The sequence below is a fragment of the Diceros bicornis genome, chromosome 25 (assembly GCF_020826845.1).
Source record: "Diceros bicornis minor isolate mBicDic1 chromosome 25, mDicBic1.mat.cur, whole genome shotgun sequence".
Taxonomy (NCBI): Eukaryota; Metazoa; Chordata; class Mammalia; order Perissodactyla; family Rhinocerotidae; genus Diceros; species Diceros bicornis.
In genome coordinates, this window is record NC_080764.1 from 29,472,293 (window position 1) to 29,491,855 (window position 19,563).

General features: G+C 38.7%; 1 long non-coding RNA gene across 3 annotated transcripts in view; it reads right to left on the reverse strand.

Annotated features, from left to right (window-relative positions):
- Positions 1 to 19,563, reverse strand: part of LOC131421815 (uncharacterized) — a 67,080-nt gene that overhangs the window by 4,961 nt on the left and 42,556 nt on the right. For 2 of the 3 annotated variants that reach the window (XR_009223953.1, XR_009223952.1), the window contains 2 exons: positions 15,438 to 15,688; positions 8,257 to 10,667 (listed from right to left, as the gene is read on the reverse strand). This is a non-coding gene — a long non-coding RNA (uncharacterized LOC131421815). Of the gene's footprint in view, positions 1 to 8,256; positions 10,668 to 15,437; positions 15,689 to 19,563 lie in introns of those variants that run through there. The other variant, XR_009223954.1, reaches the window with a different exon arrangement.

A 19,563-nucleotide genomic window follows, 5' to 3' on the forward strand; every position in this document is an offset into this window, starting at 1 on the left:
CAAAATGTCTGGCCCTCAATAAACGTTAGTTGAATTTGAATCTAAATCTAAATCCTTTGGTAGCCAGGCTCCAGAAAAGTCCTCATTTGACCTTTGGCAGCCTCTCTAGAAGAGGATCAGTGTATGTTGCCCACAAACATGCCCTCATCTGCCAGGGCAGATTCAGATATGTATTTGCATTTTCATTCTGTTTAATCCTTCTCCAAAGAGACCTACCCACCCCATACTGCTCCTCTCGTATCTAGTGGGGACCTCGCCTCTAAATGTACAGCTTCTTCCAGCCCTGCCGTGTGTATCTGTATTTTCAGCCAACACTTCTACTCTTCCTCATCTGTCCCGCCCCCCGCACCAGCCCTCTGGTTGTTCTTTCTTACTTTGTCCCTGTAGCATAACCTTGTTCCTTTGTAAACAAACTCCATTATCTAAACAAACTCCATTATCTAGGCACTGTGGGAAATGTAAAAGTGAAATTCACCACTGCTGCCTACCTCAGCTGTCTAAGCCTTTTTATTCTCTCCAATCCCTCCCCTCACAGTTCCCAGTCTTGGCACATCTTTCAGGCTGCTGTATGATATATGATTGTTTCCGCATAATTTTCCACAATCACATTTTAGCTGTTAAGGAAAAAACATTTTTTTCTTACCCATAGAACTGTACCTTGAAATCATTACACAATGCTTCTAACTATGAATTTTTCTTTTAAAAAGCTGGTAGTAAGAAACAGTTGAAGGTTTATAGCTAAATCTATGAAAACTTAGTGTGCATGTGAAAGATAAAATAGCGAGCAGTTTTTTGGCATACTTCATAGGGCTCTGTGGCTAGGATTTAGAATAAGAATGGACTTTTTCTTCAGATGAAAGCCCATTTATGTTTTTCTTTTAGCTAGGGAAATAGTAGCTTCCTTTAGCTAGGTGAATAACTTTAGTAGAGAAAAAAGGAAAAAGATGTTTCAAAGTTAATAACTTAATATTATCAGATGCGTGTGAGTGTCATCATTTAAGGCAGAATTTAATGTTGAACAATGTATTGATCCACCTCTTGGAGACTGTTACATGATTTTGATGTTCCACAAAACTGAAATTATACTCTCTGACAGCCTGAGATATTGCCTTCATGGAGTTACTAACAATAAGGTTTTGTTTGGTATAAAGCGCTTCATGCATGTCTTTTTCTTTTATTTCAACTTGTCTCATGAAGGAAGCTGCCCAATTCTCTTTTGTCACAAGTGGAGAAATCTGTATTGATAGTTCATACATACAGAAAGTGTGTGATGCTTTGGGTCCTGAGTAGACAAGTCTAATGCATTCCATTCCTTACACTGTCAATGCTGGCATGCTAAGATGCGCTTTAGCACTGTAAATGCTGAAAATGATGTCAAGCCTAGACTTGGCGTCTGGCATAGCTGGTCTCTCTCTACTCCAAGATCACTGTTGACGCTGCTACTGGAGCTGTCTTTTAAACTCAAAGATCATGTCACTGTGTCACTTAAACTCCTTTAGTAGCACCAACAGTGTAGAGCACATGTCCATCAGCATGCCCCCCACAACCCTTCCCAAGCACCTGCTGACCTCTCTTTCCCTTTCCAGTTTCCTCTCCCACCACCCGCCACTTTGAATGTGATGTGCCAGCCCAACCAAACCGTGTGTGATTCCCTGAACACATCAAGTCCTTTGGTTTCCATGCCTTTTCATCATGGTCCTGGAATATTCCTCCCTTGATCATACATCCACCACCACCCATCTCTTTCTTTCTTTTTTTTATTGAGGTAACAAGGGTTTACATTATATAAATTTCAGGTGCACATCATTATATTTTGATATCTGTGTAGATTACATCATGCTTACCACCCAAAGACTAATTACAATCCATCTCCACACACGTGAGCCTATTCACCCGTTTCGCCCTCCTCCCTCCCCACTTCCTCTCTGGTAAGCACCAATCCAATCTCTGACTCTACGTGTTTGTTTGTTGTTGTTTTTGTCTTCTATTTATGAGTGAGATCATACAGTATTTGACTTTCTTCCTCTGACTTATTTTGCTTAGCATAATACCCTCAAGGTCCACCCATGTTGTCACAAATGGCAAGATTTCATCTTTTTCTATGGCTGAGTAGTATTCCATTGTATATATATGTATATATACATATACATATATATACATATATATACCACGTCTTTTTTATCCATTCATCCTTTGATGGGCACCTAGGTTGCTTCCAAGTCTTGGCTATTGTGAATAATGCTGCAATGAACATAAAGGTGCATATATCTTTACACATTCGTGTTTTCATGTTCTTTGGGTAAATATCCAGCAGTGGAATAGCTGGATTGTATGGTAGTTCTAGTCTTAATTTTCTTTTTTGGGGGGAAACCTCAGCCTTGAGCTAACATCTGTGCTAATCCTCCTCTTTTTGCTGAGGAAGACTGGCTCTGAGCTAACATCTATTGCCAATCCTCCTCCTTTTTTTTCCCCAAAGCCCCAGTAGATAGTTGTATGTCATAGTTGCACATCCTTCTAGTTGCTGTATGTGGGACACGGCCTCAGCATGACCCGACAAGCAGTGCGTCGGTGCGTGCCCGGGGTCTGAACCCGGGCCGCCAGTAGCGGAGCACGTGCACTTAACCGCTAAGCCACGGGGCCAGCCCTCTTAATTTTTTGAGGAATCTCCATACTGTTTTCCTTAGTGGCTGCACTAGTTTACACTCCAACCAGCAGTGTATGAGTGTTCCCTTTTCTCCACATCCTCTCTAAATTCCTTAATAGTGATGTTGAACATCTTTTCATGTGCCTGTTGGTCATCTGTACATCTTCTTTGGAAAATTGTCTGTTCAGGTCTTTTTCCCATTTTTTAATTGGGTTGTTAGTTTTTTTGTTGTTGTTGAGATGTATGAGTTCTTTATGTATTTTGGAGTTAATCCCTTATCAGATATATGGTTTGCAAATATCTTCTCCCAATTGTTAGGTTGTCTTTTCTTTTTGTTGATGGTTTCCTTTGCTGTGCAGAAGTTTTTAGTTTGAGGTAGTCTCATTTGTTTATTTTTTATTTTCTTTCCCTTGCCTGGTCAGACAAGGCACTTGAAATTATGCTGCTAAGACTGATGTCAAAGAGCATACTGCCTATGTTTTCTTCTAGAAGTTTCATGATTTCAGGTCTTACGCTCAAGTCTTTAATCCATTTTGAATTAATTTTTATGTGTGATGTAACATAGTGGTCTACTCTCATTCTTTTGCATGTGGCTATCCAGTTTTCCCAACACCATTTATTGAAGAGACTTTCCTTTCTCCATTGTATGTTTTTGGCTTCCATGTCAAAAATTAGCTGTCCATAGATGTGTGGGTTTATTTCTGGGCATTCAGCTCTGTTCCATTGATCTGTGTGTCTGTTTTTGTGCCAGTACCATAGCTTTGTAGTGCATTTTGAAATCAGGGAGAGTGATACCTCCAGCTTTGTTCTTTTTTCTCAGGATTCCTTTGGCTATTTGGGGTCTTTTGTTGTTCCATATAAATTTTAGGATAGTTTGTTCTATTTCTGTGAAAAATGTCATTGGAACTTTGATAGAGATTGCATTGAATCTATAGATTGCTTTAGGAAGTATTGACATTTTAACTATGTTAATTCTTCCAATCCAAGAGCACAGAATATCTTTCCATTTCTTTGTGTCTTTTCTATTTCCTTCAACAATGTTTTACACTTTTCAGTGTACAGGTCTTTCGGCTCTTTGGTTAAATTTATTCCTAGGTATTTTATTCTTTTTGTTGCAGTTGTAAATGAGATTGTATTCTTAATTTCTCTTTCTGCTATTTCATTATTAGTATATAGAAACACAGCTGATTTTTGTATGTTGATTTTGTATCCTGCAACTTTATCGTATTCATTTATTAATTCTAAAAGTTTTTTGGTGGATTCTTTAGGGTTTTCTATATATAAAATCATGTCATCTGCAAATGGTGACAGTTTCACTTCTTCCTTTCCAATTTGGATCCTTTTTATTTATTTTTCTTGCCTGATTGCTCTGGCTAGGATTTCCAATACTATGATAAATAAGAGTGGTGAAAGTGGGCACCCTTGTCTGGTTCCTGTTCTTAGAGGGATAGCTTTTAGTTTTTCTCCATTGAGAATGATATTAGCTGTGGATTTATCACATATGGCCTTTATTATGTTGACGTACTTTCCTTCTATACCCATTTTTACTCAGAGTTTTTATCGTAAATGGATGCTGTATCTTGTCAAATGCTTTCTCTGCATCTATTGACATGATCATGTGATTTTTATTCTTCATTTTGTTAATGTGGTGTATCACATTGATTGAGTCACAGACATTGAACCATCCCTGCATCCCTGGAATAAATCCCACTTGATCGTGGTGTATGATCTTTTTAATGCATTGTTCTATTCCATTTGCTAGGATTTTGTTGAGGATTTTTGCATTGATGTTCACCAGTGATATTGGCCTGTAATTTTCTTTTTTTGTGTTGTCCTTGTCTGGTTTTGGTATCAGGGTAATGTTGGCCTCATAGAGTGAGTTAGGAAACTTCTCCTCTTCAATTTTTTGGAAGAGCTTGAGAAGGATGGGTAGTAAGTTTTCCTTGAATGTTTGGCGGAATTCACCAGGGAAGCCATCTGGTCTTGGCCTTTAATTTTGGGGAGGTTTTTGATTACTGTTTCGATCTCCTTCCTGGTGGTTGGTCTATTGAAATTCTCTATGTTTTCTTGATTCAGTTTTGTAAGGTTGTATGATTCTATGAATTTACGTATTTCTTCTAGATTATCGAATTTGTTGGTGTACAGCTTTTGGTAGTATACTTTTATAATCTTTTGTATTTCTGATGTGTCCATTATAATTTGTCCTCTTTCATTTCTGATTTTATTTGAACCTTCTCTCTTTTTTTCTTGGTGAGTCTAGCTAAAGGTTTGTCAATTTTCTTTTTATCTTTTCCAAGAAACAGCTATTAGTTTCATTGATTTTTTTCTGTTGTTTTTTGTCTCTATTTCATTTTTTTATGCTCTGATTTTTATTATTTCATTCCCTCTACTGATTTTGGGCTTTGCTTGCTCTTCTTTTTTCCAGTTCCTTAGGTTCACCGCACCCACCTCTTTCTGATCAGTACTCAACTGTCCTTCAATTAAAGAACAGCTTCTACCTTTCAGAGAAGGCACTTCTTTTCTGAATCCTTTTCTGATTCTTCAATCCTTAAGTATTCCTTCGCCTCCCTCTCTCCTTCACACTACCATAGTGCTCTAGAGCTTAGCATATACCTCTGTTATAGCCCTTTACACATTGCCCTTTAATTATGTATTGGCCCCACTCCCTCACTTGTCTCTTATAAATTTGAGTAAAAGGCTGTGCTTATTCATCATTGTCTCCCCAGTGAGAGACCAATCAGCATTGAGCAGTCACTCAAAAACTATTTGATGAATTAATGGTCTATATTTTTACCATCAAGGCTAAGAAATTAGGAGCATTTTTATAAAACTGCAGCTGGAGCAATCTGACATATAACACAGCAAATGAACGAAAATGAATGCTCCAAGGACAACCAATTTCTTCATCTATTGACAGAGGGCTGTCAATTAATTATTCACTTGCACTAGGAATTATATTCAAGCTTTATGAATGTTTGAAAACAATAACTCAGTTTTTTTCTAGATTCAAATTAATGTTAATATTTAGTAAGACTTCAAGAACACTATATGTGAAAGATATCTCAATAAAGTTATTAAAAAGAATAAAAGTTATTCAAGAACAAAAACATAATCTATTAGAAGCCTATCAGTGTATTATGTACTATATATGACCGTGCTAGAAACTTTAACAAGAAGAACTGATGTGTTCCATTTGTGATTGCTTAGAACTGACCTCCAACAAGAAAGAATAAAAAGTCCAAACTAAATTATTTAAAGGTAGGTAGACTAATTGTTTATTAGTTATTATTGACTTTTAATTAATTGTGGATCCAAGGGCTGTGATGTGTAGGAGGCACTGTGATTTTATGTCTAGGAAGTTAGACTCTGGAGTCAGCCTGCCTGGGTTCAAAACACAGCTCTGCCACTTTCTATAGGTTTAAAATCTTGGATAAGGTAATTGGCCATCCACATCTCAATTTCCTCATCAGTAAAATGGAGCTAATAATAGTACCTACTTCATAGGGTTAATATGAGGACTGAATTGGAAAACTACCTAAAGAACTTAGCAAGTGGTCAATTTTCAGTAAATATCAGTTGTTATTATAATTTGCCTAGTTACAAGAAACAGGATGATAAGTTTACTTAAACAAAGGGAGATGTAGAATGGCTCAGTACCCCAAAATGTATTATAATGCAATAGAGCCAGCACATCTGAAACATGGATTCTCAGAACCTGGTGAAAATTTTTGTCCTTTAAGAAGGGTTTGGAAGTAAGGAACAGAATTATTCCAGAATTCCAGAATGGTCTAGCTAATTGACCCCGTATGGTAAAGGAGGAACCACAAGGAGCAGCTGTATAGCGAACGCAGGACAGCAGTCTGACCATGCATTAGCTCCAGGTTTAGGTTCTCCTACTTGGCTGCTTTCCTTCTGTTATACAGAAAAAGGAAAAAAAGTTGGGGTGGTTGCCAGAGGTGGGGGTGGAGGGTGGGCAAAATGGATGAAGATGTTCAAAAGATACAAACTTCCAGTTATAAATAAATAAGTGCTGGGGATGTAATGTACCACATGGGGACTATAGTTAATAATACTGTGTTGTATATTGGAAAGTTGGTAAGAGTAATCCTAAAAGTTCTCATCACAAGAAAAAAAATTTGTAACTGTGTATGGTGATGTATGTTAACTAGATTCATTGCGGTTATTCACAATATATATAAATATTGAATGATTATATTGTACATACACCTGAAACTGATATAATGTTATATGTTGATTGTATTTCAATGAAAATAATTAGCAGATAAGAACTAGAAAGGAAGTTAGATTTCTAACAACATTAACGGTAACAACCACAAAACATTTGTTTGTTGCAAATATCATATAAGTGGGATTCTTCTCAAACATTAAAAAATTCATGAGTCTCAGGCATATTTCCATTTTCAGGGTGGGAGTTTTTTTTGTTTAAACAGGTGCTTGAGGATTTACCATACTTTTCTATTTTTGCATATGTTGACAATTTTTACACTATTTTTTTTAAAGTCAGTGTCAAACGTAAACAGCACCACAACAGAATATTTTTTTTATTACAAAAATGTTTCTACTTCTGGACTTTGCTTGAATTCAGATGGAATAGCTGGAATTTGATTTTCCGTATGTAAAATCTTCCTTTCTGGTTTTCTGCTTGAGTGACAGGTCTCTTCATTCTGATTTGACTTTGAAAGCTAGTTCTCACACTTAGGTCAGTTTTCCTTTATCTACTTGTTGCTTGTCTCTCTTGCCAATTTTATTACTGTTATTGCTGCTACTGCTACTCCTGTGAAAATAGAACCCCATGGTCTAACCACTACCATCATGGAATTTTGGAGCTCTTCCCCATGGGAGCTTGTTCTAGAAAGACCTCACCACTGCTGCAGATGAGTTCTAGAGGTTTGGAGGCTAATGGTGTGGGACAGGTTACTCCTCATTCTGTTCTCTCAGAGGACCTAAAAGACAGTCTCAACCTCTCGCTCCCCTAAGAACAGGAGGTGGTGAAAGTTGAAGCCCTACCAAGTAGTTGATGGCAGATCCAAAAAATAAGACCCAATAGCAAACAGCAAACCAAGAGCCAGGGGCAAAACCAAGAAAATCCACAAAGAGAAGAGTCTGAGCAATAATAATCAGGGCTGAGGAGTGGAGAGGGGCAGAAGGTACCAAGCACACAATGATTCATAATCTTTCTCTTGTACATTTTTCTCAGGAGACTGTTTGAATTTCTTGATTTCACTAGCTTGCTACCATAGTTAGCTGGAAACCCTGGCTGAGGTTTACCTAAAGGTCCCTTAATTCCCTGATAAATTCAAGTTAAAATAAAACAAAATAACAACAAAAACCCAATCAAAAAAATTAAATCTTGGGGCCGGCCCGGTGGCGCAGCCGTTAAGTGCGCTCGCTCTGCTTCAGTGGCCCGGGGTTCGAAGGTTGGGATCCTGCGGGCACGTCGATGCACCTCTTGTCAAGCCATGCTGTGGCGGCTTCCCATATAAAATAGAGGAAAGTGGGCACGGATATTAGCCCAGGGTCAGATCTTCCTCAGCAAAAAGGGAAGGATTGGAATCAGACGTTAGCTCAGGGCTAATCTTCCTCACAAAAAAAAAAAAAAAGAATTCAAATTTCCTTAGACAATAGAGTAGAGCAGAGAATTATCTCTATTTACAATTCGTCTTTGTGGACTTAGAGAAAGAGTAACATTTGAATAAAAACTCAGTGGTGGAATGGGCCATAAATTTAACATGTGTAGAGAATTAAGTGGGAAAAGAAAAAACCTTCTGTGCTTTTCTATAACTGATCAAATCTTCCTTGTGAATCCTAACCCCACTGGGAGACAAGGAGGCAGATTTTAAATGTATCAAATAATGGTGTCCCAATGTTTCCATTTAAATATTCTCTTTTGAATGATTCACTGTATTTCAGGTAATGTCTCAGTCTTTTAGATTTTTCTTTCCTTCTCCTTATTCATCTTCAAGATGTCATCTGTGTAGGGGGGAGTGACAGCTCACAATTTGATAGACTTGGTCGGGGACCTCTGATCTGCAGACTGTCAGAAGGTCTTCACTGGTTCCTGCCATGAAGTTGCTAATTTGGTCTAGTTTCCGGATCATCAGCTGAGACATGCCTATATAACTTAGAACTCACATCTAAATTTTGAATTTGCAGCATCCAGAAGCAAAGTCCTGCATTCTGTAGCCTCATTGTTCCAACCTCAGGACTCAGCTGGCCCACCACTCTCTCAGCACTTCTCTATCACCTCCTCAGGACACATGGGAACATTTAAAGTCCCTGCACCACTGCTTAGGCTACCAGCAAGCAGGGGAACTTTTTCAACCTCATCTATTGAGTTGTCTCCCTCTGTCAAGATGGCATTATTGCTCCCATGTCATGCTGGACACAGCTCCATGCCACAAGGTGTGCTCTCTCTAAAACACTGCAACCTCCCTCAGGTTATCCTGGTGAAGTAGCCCACCAACATAGATGCCTTAAGCAAGGCCTTACACATCAAAATGAATTTATCATGGTCTCCCTTGATCAAGATTCTAGCCCAAGAGAAAGAAATTGATGCTAGGACTTAGATATAGATATCAAGTTTCTTTACTCTCTTTCAATTTCCACTCTCCTCCCGTAGATCATTGGAGTAGAAGGAGCAGGCTTTCTCCTTATTTAGGTCTCTGGCATAGATTTCCCCTAAGTCATAGTGTCCTTCTTCCTAAGGGCACTAAGCCTCACAGTTCAGTCTAAATGGTAGAAGAGGTGTCCTCACTAAACTCTAGAAGAAATTCCATGATCTGGTAGGCTAGGGCTGCCTTTTAATATTAATGGTATCCAAGAGAGTTTAGAAATAGATCCTTTGCTTATTACAAAGTCCTACTTTCAAAACTTCTGTCTTGCTAAGGATGCTAAAATACTCTGCATTGTAAGGACAGAATATTTACTCCAACTTGCCCTTTGCATTCTTGCTGAAACAATCCTAATCCTCCTCAAGGCAAATGGATGCCCATTTCAGAATAAGCAGGAAGGTTTCATTTCAGAGAATGCAAAAGAAAAATGCACACCCATTCTGCTTTTCCAAAATATAGTAATTTTTATATCATCTTACTCTCCTCCCTGTCCTCTTTCTATTCTCTCCTCTTCTCTTTTCTTCTTTAAATTAGCTAAATTAGAGAGTACCACCTCATTGTGATATTTTTTATTTGCTAAATGTATTTAATATAGTGGGTGCATTTGCTCTCCTGATACGTTCTTGGAAAGGACTGTATGCTAGAGTGGGGAAGAGGTCACCTCAGGTGCTGAGTCACAGAGGCTGGATTCAAATTCCTGTCCCAACACCGTCCCTTGAACAAATCACTTGCCTCACCAAGCCTCTATTTCCTCATGCTAAAAATGAAGATAACAATATTTATATGATAAGGTAGTTATGAAGATAACATCAGGCGTCTTAAGCTTAACATGTCCAAAATTATACTCTTGATTTTCCACCCTACAGAACTATTCTTCCTCCAGTCTTTCTTCTCAATAAACGACAATGCCTTCCTCCAATGTTCAAGGCAAAAACATTTAGATCATCCTTGGCTCCTCTCTCACTCTCCCACCACAACCAAACCCCCAGAAAATCCTGTTACTCTGCTAAATAAATGTAGAATCTGACCACTTGTCATCATCTTCATCTCTAGCGCCTTTGTCCAAGGAAAAACGACCCATCACTTCTTAGTTTAGGCAATAATGGATGTTGCATCAGAATATCTTAGTGGTTGAACACCAAAGTTTGTTTTACACTCTTGGTCAATGGGTAGCTACCATCTCAGCAGTGACTCTGGGATCCAGACTCTTTCATCCTTGTGGCTCTGTACCTTCAACATTGGCATCAAAGCTGCTGAAACATGGAAGGTTGCATGTGGGAGACTTTGCGGGCCAGGACTGGAAGTGGCATACATCACTTCTACTTACATTACATTAGTCAGAACTCCATGAGATGGTCATACCTACTAGGAAATACAGTCCAGCTGTGTGCCTAGGAGAAAAAGGAAATGAGTTTGGTAAATTGCTAGGTAACCTCCACCACTCTCAACCTAGACATTAATCACAAATATTTTCCAATTGGTTTTTCCATTTTCACCTTTATGCTCCTGCAATTTTTCTCACCATATCTATCTGATGATTCTTTTAAAACTTAATTCACATCGTGTCCCTCCCTTGCTCAAAGTATTCCAATGGCTGTCCTTCTCCCTTGTTTATTCCAAAGCCCTTATCATGACCTTGAGGATTTCTGTGATCTACCTCCCACCCACCTCCTTGATTCATTTCTTACCATTCTCATCCATGCTCACTCCACTGCAGTCACATTGGCTGCCACACTCTCCCTTGAATATGCCAAGCAAATCCTCATTTCCTCTTCCCTCTGCCTAGAACATTCTTCTCCCTAGATGTCCTCAGGGCTCACTCTCTTACTGCCTTCAAATCTATGTTCAAACTCTAGCTTATTAAACAGCCTTTGTTGAAGAGCCTACATAAGATGGCACTCCCACCCTCCTCTCTCCCCATTCCCTTTTATATCAAACTTAACACATTATGTATTTGTTTCTATGCTCACTGTCTCTCTTCTAAGATTAGAATGTCTTCTCTCATAGGAGGAGGAACTTTGTTTCATCCCCAGTCCCTGGGTGCTAAGAACAGTGAACAGAGCAGCTGTTCAACTAATATTTTTTGAATTATTAAAAAAGGGAACAAGTAAGTGAATGAATGAATTGTTTAGCACACAGCTTGGCAAAAAAGTAATAAATGGTAGCATTGCTGTGATACCAAAATTTTCTCTTAGACTGGAAAGAATGTTGATTTTTTTCTATTTTATTCATATTTGGATTTTCATGATTTTCCAAAAGAAAAAAGATGGGCAAATACAAGATTAATTTTTTTCCTCATGCTCTCAAAAACCTTAACGTGACTATCTCTATTCTTTCAACTTTCCATCTTTAAACCTTGGCTTCAATACACTGATATGCTCTATACCTATAGAATAAGGTGGGAGTGAGATCATAGACAGGAAAGAAAGGAAAATAATTTATAATTCAACATGCTGCTAAAAGTGAAAAAAAAGTTAAACAAACACATCATGTATTAAAAAGGAATAATGAAATATAAACATAATAACCTAATGTAGCCATTTCTGCTTGATTAAGTGAATTTCAGTCAAAACTGTATACATAGTCAGGGCTTCATTTTCTTAAACTAAAGCAATGATCATCTCTATGACTAGACATAAGATGAGATAAATATGACTCTTCTTTTTGTCAGAAAAAACTAAAAGCAGTTGCAAAATATCTCAGACTTTCATTAAGCACAGTATTCCACCTGCTTTGGCTTGTAGAGAGGAAAAAAATCATACCCTGAGAATAATCTAATCAGGGGTCAAAGGTAGCTCTAGAGTAGAAATTCTAAACTGTAGAAAAGATATTCAAATGTGACTTTCAATTAGCTCAGAAATGAGCTTTAACACTTTCTGATTATGTTTTCAGAAATGACACCTTTTAGTCCTCCAGTAATTGGGATGTGAAAGGGTAATTTGAGGCTACTCAGAAAGATTTAGTGTCTGAGTTTGTTAACTTCCAAGCTAATTACTGGTACCTAATGAAAAATTACTAGACACCACTGAATTCTCAGCAGGTAAAAAACATTCTTAAGAAATTGTGACATTAAGACTTTTATTATTCATTTTGTGACTTTCCTTTGACAGAAATACCAAAATCTGTTCAATTCAGTGAAGTTTTTTCTTTGCGTGTGTGTAGGTGTGTGGGCGGGAGTGAGGGGCAGTTGGGAAACCTTTTGCAAAATCTACTGTTATATTAGTCAATATATAATATAAGTAAGATATGAAGAACATTGATTTTCAAGAAACTTTGAATTTGCTACTATCAGGGCAAAGTACTTTCAAAGGAAGGGGCCATCTGTTTAGAAGCCACAATAACCTTCTTAGATCACCTGTGGACCAGATATTCAGCTGATCCATCAACTGTCCTCAGGCGAAGGAACTACTTACCCACACTCAATGGTCCTCTCCAATTCCTCCCAAATGAATGAGGTCAAGCCCCACCTAGGAGATGAGTCTAGGTCACAGCCAGGCTGAATTTGCAGAGCGCTGTCTTAAGATGGAGTTAAGAGAGGGCAATAACAGATAAACAGGGGGGAGAAATCATAATCAGCCAAAAGGAATTCTGAGCATGAAGTGAGTAAAAGGTCCATTCCATAGAGTTGTTGATAAGTTAGGAACAAAAGTCTAAAGCTGGAGTCATGGGGACAAGTTGGAAAGCAAACTTGGGTGTAAGGGCTGGTTAATTTGGAGCACCTGGAGTCAGAAAGGATGGAGGACAGCAAGATAGAGCTTCAATTGCCTGGAGATGATAAAGATAATGAGAAGAGGGAGGAGGGGAAGGAGGAAAATTGGGGGGAGTGGGCATGAACATACGGTGAACACAAGAACTTGCTAAATGTTTGCCTCCAAGTGTGGCCTATGGATCACTTGCATCAGAATCCCCTGGAAAGCATGTTTCAAACACAGATTCCCAGGCTTCACCCCAGACCTCCTGAATCAAATCACTGGAAGTGGAGCCTAGGAAATGAGACTTTTAACAGGCTCCCCAGGTAAATTAGGCACACTTACATTTGTATGCTAAATTCTTTACCTGTATTGTTTTGCTTAATCCTCCAAGAGCTCTATGAAGCACGTACTATTATCATCCCCTCCCTACACAGGAAAATGACTCAGAGAAGCTGACTGACCCTTGCCACAAAGTTCACGCGAGGCAAAGCCAGAATGCAAACACAGACATTCTGATTCCAGATTCTGTGATTTTTAATCACTCTAGACCAGGGGTCCTTAAACTTTTTCTGTAAAATGGCCCGATAATAAACATGTAAGGTATTGTGGGTTATAAGGTCTCTGTTGCAACCACTCAACTCTGCCATAGACAATATGTAAACAAATGTACATGGCTGGGTGTTCCAATGAAACTTTATAAAAACAGGTGGCAGTTTCTATACTTACTCTAAACTCAGAATGGCTTTTCAAGGTGTAGTGTTCAAACAGTAGCATCCTGAGAGCTTGTTATAAATGCAGAATCTCGGCCTGCTCCAGACCTGCTGAATCAGAATCTGCGTTTAACAAGGTCCCCGTGATTTTTATGCACACTAAAGTATGAGACCCCTCCTCTAGGGCATTTCCAAGAACTTCCCTCAAAACTGCGTTTATTACATTTGCTGTTTCTCCTTTCTGGTGCATGAACTCAGTTTCTGATAGTGAGTGTGCTGATTGCCTTCCCCAAAATTTTAAAAATAAAAAATAATGAAAATCTTTAATCAGGAAAACCTCTTTCAACTAAACTCTATCCATTGCTCTTACTCCTTTTCTCATTGTCTTTATTCTTTTCAGCACGTAAGTAGTCAGTATTCATCTCCAAAAAGTGGGGAAAGAGATTCTTATTTAACTTTTGATTTGGTATATACTTAAAGTTGCAAGGATGGTATAAAGAACTCCTCTATCCCCAGATTAACCAATTTTTACATTTTGACATCATTTGCTTCACTGTTATATCTCTGTCTAGATATATAGACGATAATAGACAGATAGATAGATAGATAGATAGATAGATAGATAAATTTTTTTCTTTCTCAAAACCATGTGACAGTAGATTGCAGAAATCGTGTCCCTTTAACCCTAAATACTTCAGTATGGATTTTTTAAGCACAAGACAATTCTTTTCCATAACTACAGTCCAATTATCAAAATCAAGAAATTTAATATTAATACATTACTATTATCTAATCCACATTCTATATTCGAATTTTGTCAACTGTCCTGTGCAGGGTCATACCTCATATTTAATTGTCATGTCTCTTTAATCTCTTTACTCTGGAAGAGTTCCTCAATCTTTCTTTGTGTTTCTTGACCTTGATATTTTTGAAGAGTGCATGCCAGTTATTTTGCAGAATGCCCTTCATTGGGTTTGTCTGATGATTCCTCAAAATTAAATGTAAGTTATGCATTTTCAGCAGGAATATCACTAAAGTGGCATTGTGTTCTTCTTGGTGCATCAGATCAGGAGGCACATGATGTCACTTTGTCACAACGTTGGTGATATTAGCTTTGGTCACTTAGTTAAGGTAGTGTCTGCCAAGTTTGTCTACCATAGAGTTACTATTTTTCTCTTTGCAATTAATAAGTAATTTGTGGGGAGTTACTTTGAAAGTATATAAATATCCTGTTCTTCATCAAATTTTTACCATTGGTTTTAGCATTTATTGATGATTTTTTAACTCTACCATGCCTTCTATATGTAGTACTTGGCATTCTACTATCAGGAAGAGCTGTCCCTTCTCTTTTACGTATTTATCCATCCATTAGTTGATATCATTATGGACTCATGGATTCTCTGAGATAATTTTTGCAACAGTCAAGGTGATCTTAATGCACACTGAAGTTTGAGAACCACCATCTGAATGAAGAAAGTGATGGCCAGAGAGGTTAATTAGCTTACCCAAGGTCAGAGAATTAGTGCAGGACTTAAACCCTCTCTCCAAACCTAGTATTTTCTTCATATCAATAATCTTCAAATTTGGAGAGTGAACACCTACTGGATTATCTAAAGGTCAGTCACCTGGGAAACCTGTTAAAATGCTAAAATTCCAGGTCTCACCTCCAGAGATTCTGATTCAATACGTCTTGTGTAAGGCCTTGCAAGTTGTACCCCCCCAAAAAAAAGAATTTAAAAAGCACTTTCTATCTACTCACCTCACTGCTTTTTAAAAGGTAAATATAGGGGCTGGGCCGGTGGCACAAGTGGTTAAGTGTGTGCTCTCCGCTGCAGCGGCCCGGGGAATCGCCGGCTCGGATCCTGGGCGCGCACCGATACACTGCTTGTCAAGCCATACTGTGGTGGCATCCCATATAAAGTGGAGGAAGATGGGCATGGATGTTAGCCCAGGGCCAGTCTTCCTCAGCAAAAAAAGACGAGGATTGGCAGATGTGAGCACAGGACTGATCTTCCTCACAAAAAAAAGAAAAAAGATAAATATACATTATGATATTATGTCTTTGATTCTAAGATATGTATTTTAAGAAGCACCGTCAAATTAATAATGGTTTTTAAGGCAAAATAAGAATCAATGCTGAATTGAATATATATTATACACATTTCAGATTTCAGAAAGATTAAAATATGAAAAATATTAATCTTAAGCTTGTGGAAATAAGAGTACAAGATCTTTGGGGACCATACAACTTTACACGTGTGAAATAATTAGGTGACTATTCTGCTTCATGTTACTTATATCAATTGCATTTATTATTAAATTACGTAGTAATGACTTCTCTCAGTGATAGACAGCCAGTTCTATGAGGTCAGCCTCAGCATTTGGTTAGCACTTATATTAGATGTCCACAGTCAGCAGTAACCAGATTTGTATATTATCACAATAGTCACATGTGTAAAGCACAGTTTCTCAACCACTAGTGATGTTAGGGACCAGATAATTCTTTGTTGTAGGGGACTGTCCTGTGCATTTTAGGATGTTGGGCAGCATCCCTGGCCTCTATCCCCTACATGTCAGTACCACTACTGACCCAATTAGTGACAACCAAACATATTTCCAGGCAGAATGACCCTGGGGGGCAAAATCACCCTTGATTGAGAGCTAATTGTAGTGGGTTGAATAGTGACTCCTCAAAAGATAATTTCACCAGGAACTGTCCTGTAAATGTGACCTCATTTGGAAGGGGGTCTTTATAGATGTAGCGAAGGATCTTGAGATAATCCTGGATTTATGTGGATTCTAAATCCAATGAGTGGTGTCCTTATAAGAGAGAGGCAGAGGAGATTTGGAGGATACATAGACTCAGAAAGAGAGATACTGAAGACAGAGGTAGAAATTGGCATATGCTGCCACAAGCCAAGGAAAACCTTTAGCCCCCAGAAACAGGAGGAGGCAAGGAAGGATTCTTCCTTTGAGCCTTTGGAGAGAGTGTGGCTCTACCAATGCCTTGATTTTGGACTTCTGGCCTCCAGAACTGTGAAAGAATAAATTTATGGTTTTAAGCCACCAAATTTGTGGTTATTTGTTATTGCAGTCCTAAGAAACTAATATACCACTGGTTTAAGGGAAAGAGAGGCTTAAATTCTGTTATGTGCGTGTTTATTTAGCTGTTAATTGTTATTTAATTACAGATGGTAGAAACACAACTTGTACCAGCAGAAAGGAGCATTCGTGGGAAGGATGTTGAGGTTTTTGAAATAATCAAATAAAGGCTGACCAGTCAAACTTTGCAAAGGTTAGAGATTCATTTAAGTGTTGGGAAAAAAATGGAAATAGTTACTTATACATTGCCCACTCTCTCCCTCTCCATCTGTTATTTTCTCTCTTCTTTGCTTCTCTCTACATATTGGCATGCTCTACATCCAATATGTAGACCAAGACCACCTATGGTCCCCAAAGTTTACACCGAGGTCCCACTGGCAATGAGAGTCTGACTTCTCTGCCCTCATTCCAGTTTTTAAAATCTGGGAAGAGAAAACGTTGACCCCGCCTTGGTCAGATGCACACTCCTAGAACAATCAACTATGGCAAGGGCAGGGCATAGTCGTGTAAAAACTTCATATTCCTTAATACAACCATATGGATGAGATTAGAAGGCCAATAGTTTCCAGGAGAAAGAAAAATTCTGGGCATCCAAACCCACAAATATCACCGTCGTACATAAATCATTATGATTAGCTTAAAAGGATAATTTTTCTATCAGTAAGTTTTTTGGAAGGCTTGATGCTAAACAACTTCATAAATAATATTTCCTCCCATTCTGAACTTAATCATTTGACCTGATGTTTAAATAGGCACAATAGTAGCAAAAATATTATTGGAAAACATAAATAGAACCACTCAATGGCTTTTCGTGTCATTGGAACCCATAAGTGAAGGAAGAATCGAGTCTTCAACAAAGTCCTGAGTGTGGAAATCCCACAGCAGAATTGTTTAGGGAGAAATGCCCCAGCCTTGGGACCCAAATAAAGCTTGGAATGAATCATTCAGATGTCCTCAAATGAGAACTATTTCCCACTTGATTAAAATAATCAAGTAGAGTGTCATCCTGTTTTGAATGAGATATAAAATAAGGTAGGGTGAAATTTTAAATTCTCCTCTATTTAGTTCTCTCTTTTTTATTAATCCATTCCATCCAGTCCTTAAGGGCCCTGAATTTCCTGCCTCATCAGTGTGGTACATCGAGTCCTTTCCCAGCCTGTGCTGAATCTCGGTGCCCTACAGGATTACAGAGACTACTGGATACATTTCCTACAATCTGTCTATCTAGGGATTTAAAATGCACCATCCTAAAAAGGAAGTGATGGCCTCAACACATGGAATTTAGCACCTCATTTGGACAGTAGAAGTGAGACTATAATTGGTAACATCTTCCTATCACTTTCTGCCACAAGGAATATTTTTCCTGTAGTAGACTGTGCTGAAGAATATTTTTCCCAAATCGTAGAAGTCAGCAGATACTCTGAGATTAAGGAAGCAAAGAGTGATGTTTTAAAAATATGTTCTTAAGATGCTTTCGTGATTCACTCCTCTGTCTCATAAAGAGCCCTTTGCTCAATTTCAGTTACTACAATGATGGATTAAAAGACACACTCCTGAATTGCAGAGTGGTGGATGCTATGATGCGCCTGTCAGATGCCCTCTTCGGGATCTAGGGACTCATTCTTCCAGCTGCTGGGAGTGCTAGCTGCTGACTGATCACAACTGAGTCCCTCTCCAAGACTTCTCTTTGAAGGGAACTGCCTCACCTCATGTTACATCCTCTCCTAGGAGTAGCCAGCAACCCGGGATTCATCCTGCATGCAGGGGCACAAAGGCCTGCCACCTTGCCTCTGTTTGGGATAACTCTGAAGACCCATCCCAGCTCTAGAGCTCCCTGGTGGGGGATGGACTGAGGCCCCAGTGGCATCTGCATCCCAGGCCAGCCTCTCCCTCTGCTCCATCCTGTTGCTCACTCACCCACGCAGATCTTGTTCCCACAAGTTCTCCCCAGTTAACCACTGTATGTGCGTCTCTGCCTCTGAATCCTTGAGGACCCCAACCCAAGACAGAGGGTACTGAAAATATTGAACCCAGAAGCAGTGGATTTGAAACAAGTGAGAAAATTGTTCTGGCAACAATGTGTGTTCAAAAGGAGTTCTACACTAACCCTCCAGCTCCTTCCTAGCAACCAAATGAGTGAGTACTTGAATTCCTGCACAATCCCTGGCTCTCTGAAAGGGAAATAAACTGAAAAGGAAGGAGGAAAGGGAGAGAGAGAGAAAAGGAGGGAAGAAGCAAGGGAGCCAAGAATAAAAAAGTGAGCTGAGTAAACTCCTCGTCTTGCTTTGTACTTTTACACTTTGGAGAGTTGTTTTTAAATAACTGCAATAGTTATTTTTAGAGTATAGTTACCATTCATTGGATACCTATTATAATGCTACTGCTTTACATATTTCTAAACCTAAAAACAATATTGCAAGGGAGATAATATTATCAGAGAGGCTAAGTGTTTTACCCAAGGGCACAGAGCTAGTAAAAGATGAAACAGGAATTTAAAACAACTTTTGGCACTAAATGCTGCTGTCTTTTCTCTAAATAATCTGCTGCCTCACTTCACAGTGAGGAACACAGACCCACACCAGGAGCAAAGTTTGACTTTCTTTTGAAAGATAGCTCCTGTGTTACTTGGGACTCTTTTCCTAGCAAGGGACAGAGGTTCAATTCAAACTAGCTTAAAAGTAGAAGATGATTTATTATGAATGAGGCTACTGAGATGTTTCACGGAACCTAAGAAAAGAATATTACTTGATCTCAGAAAAAAATTGCAACCAAGGACAACACAG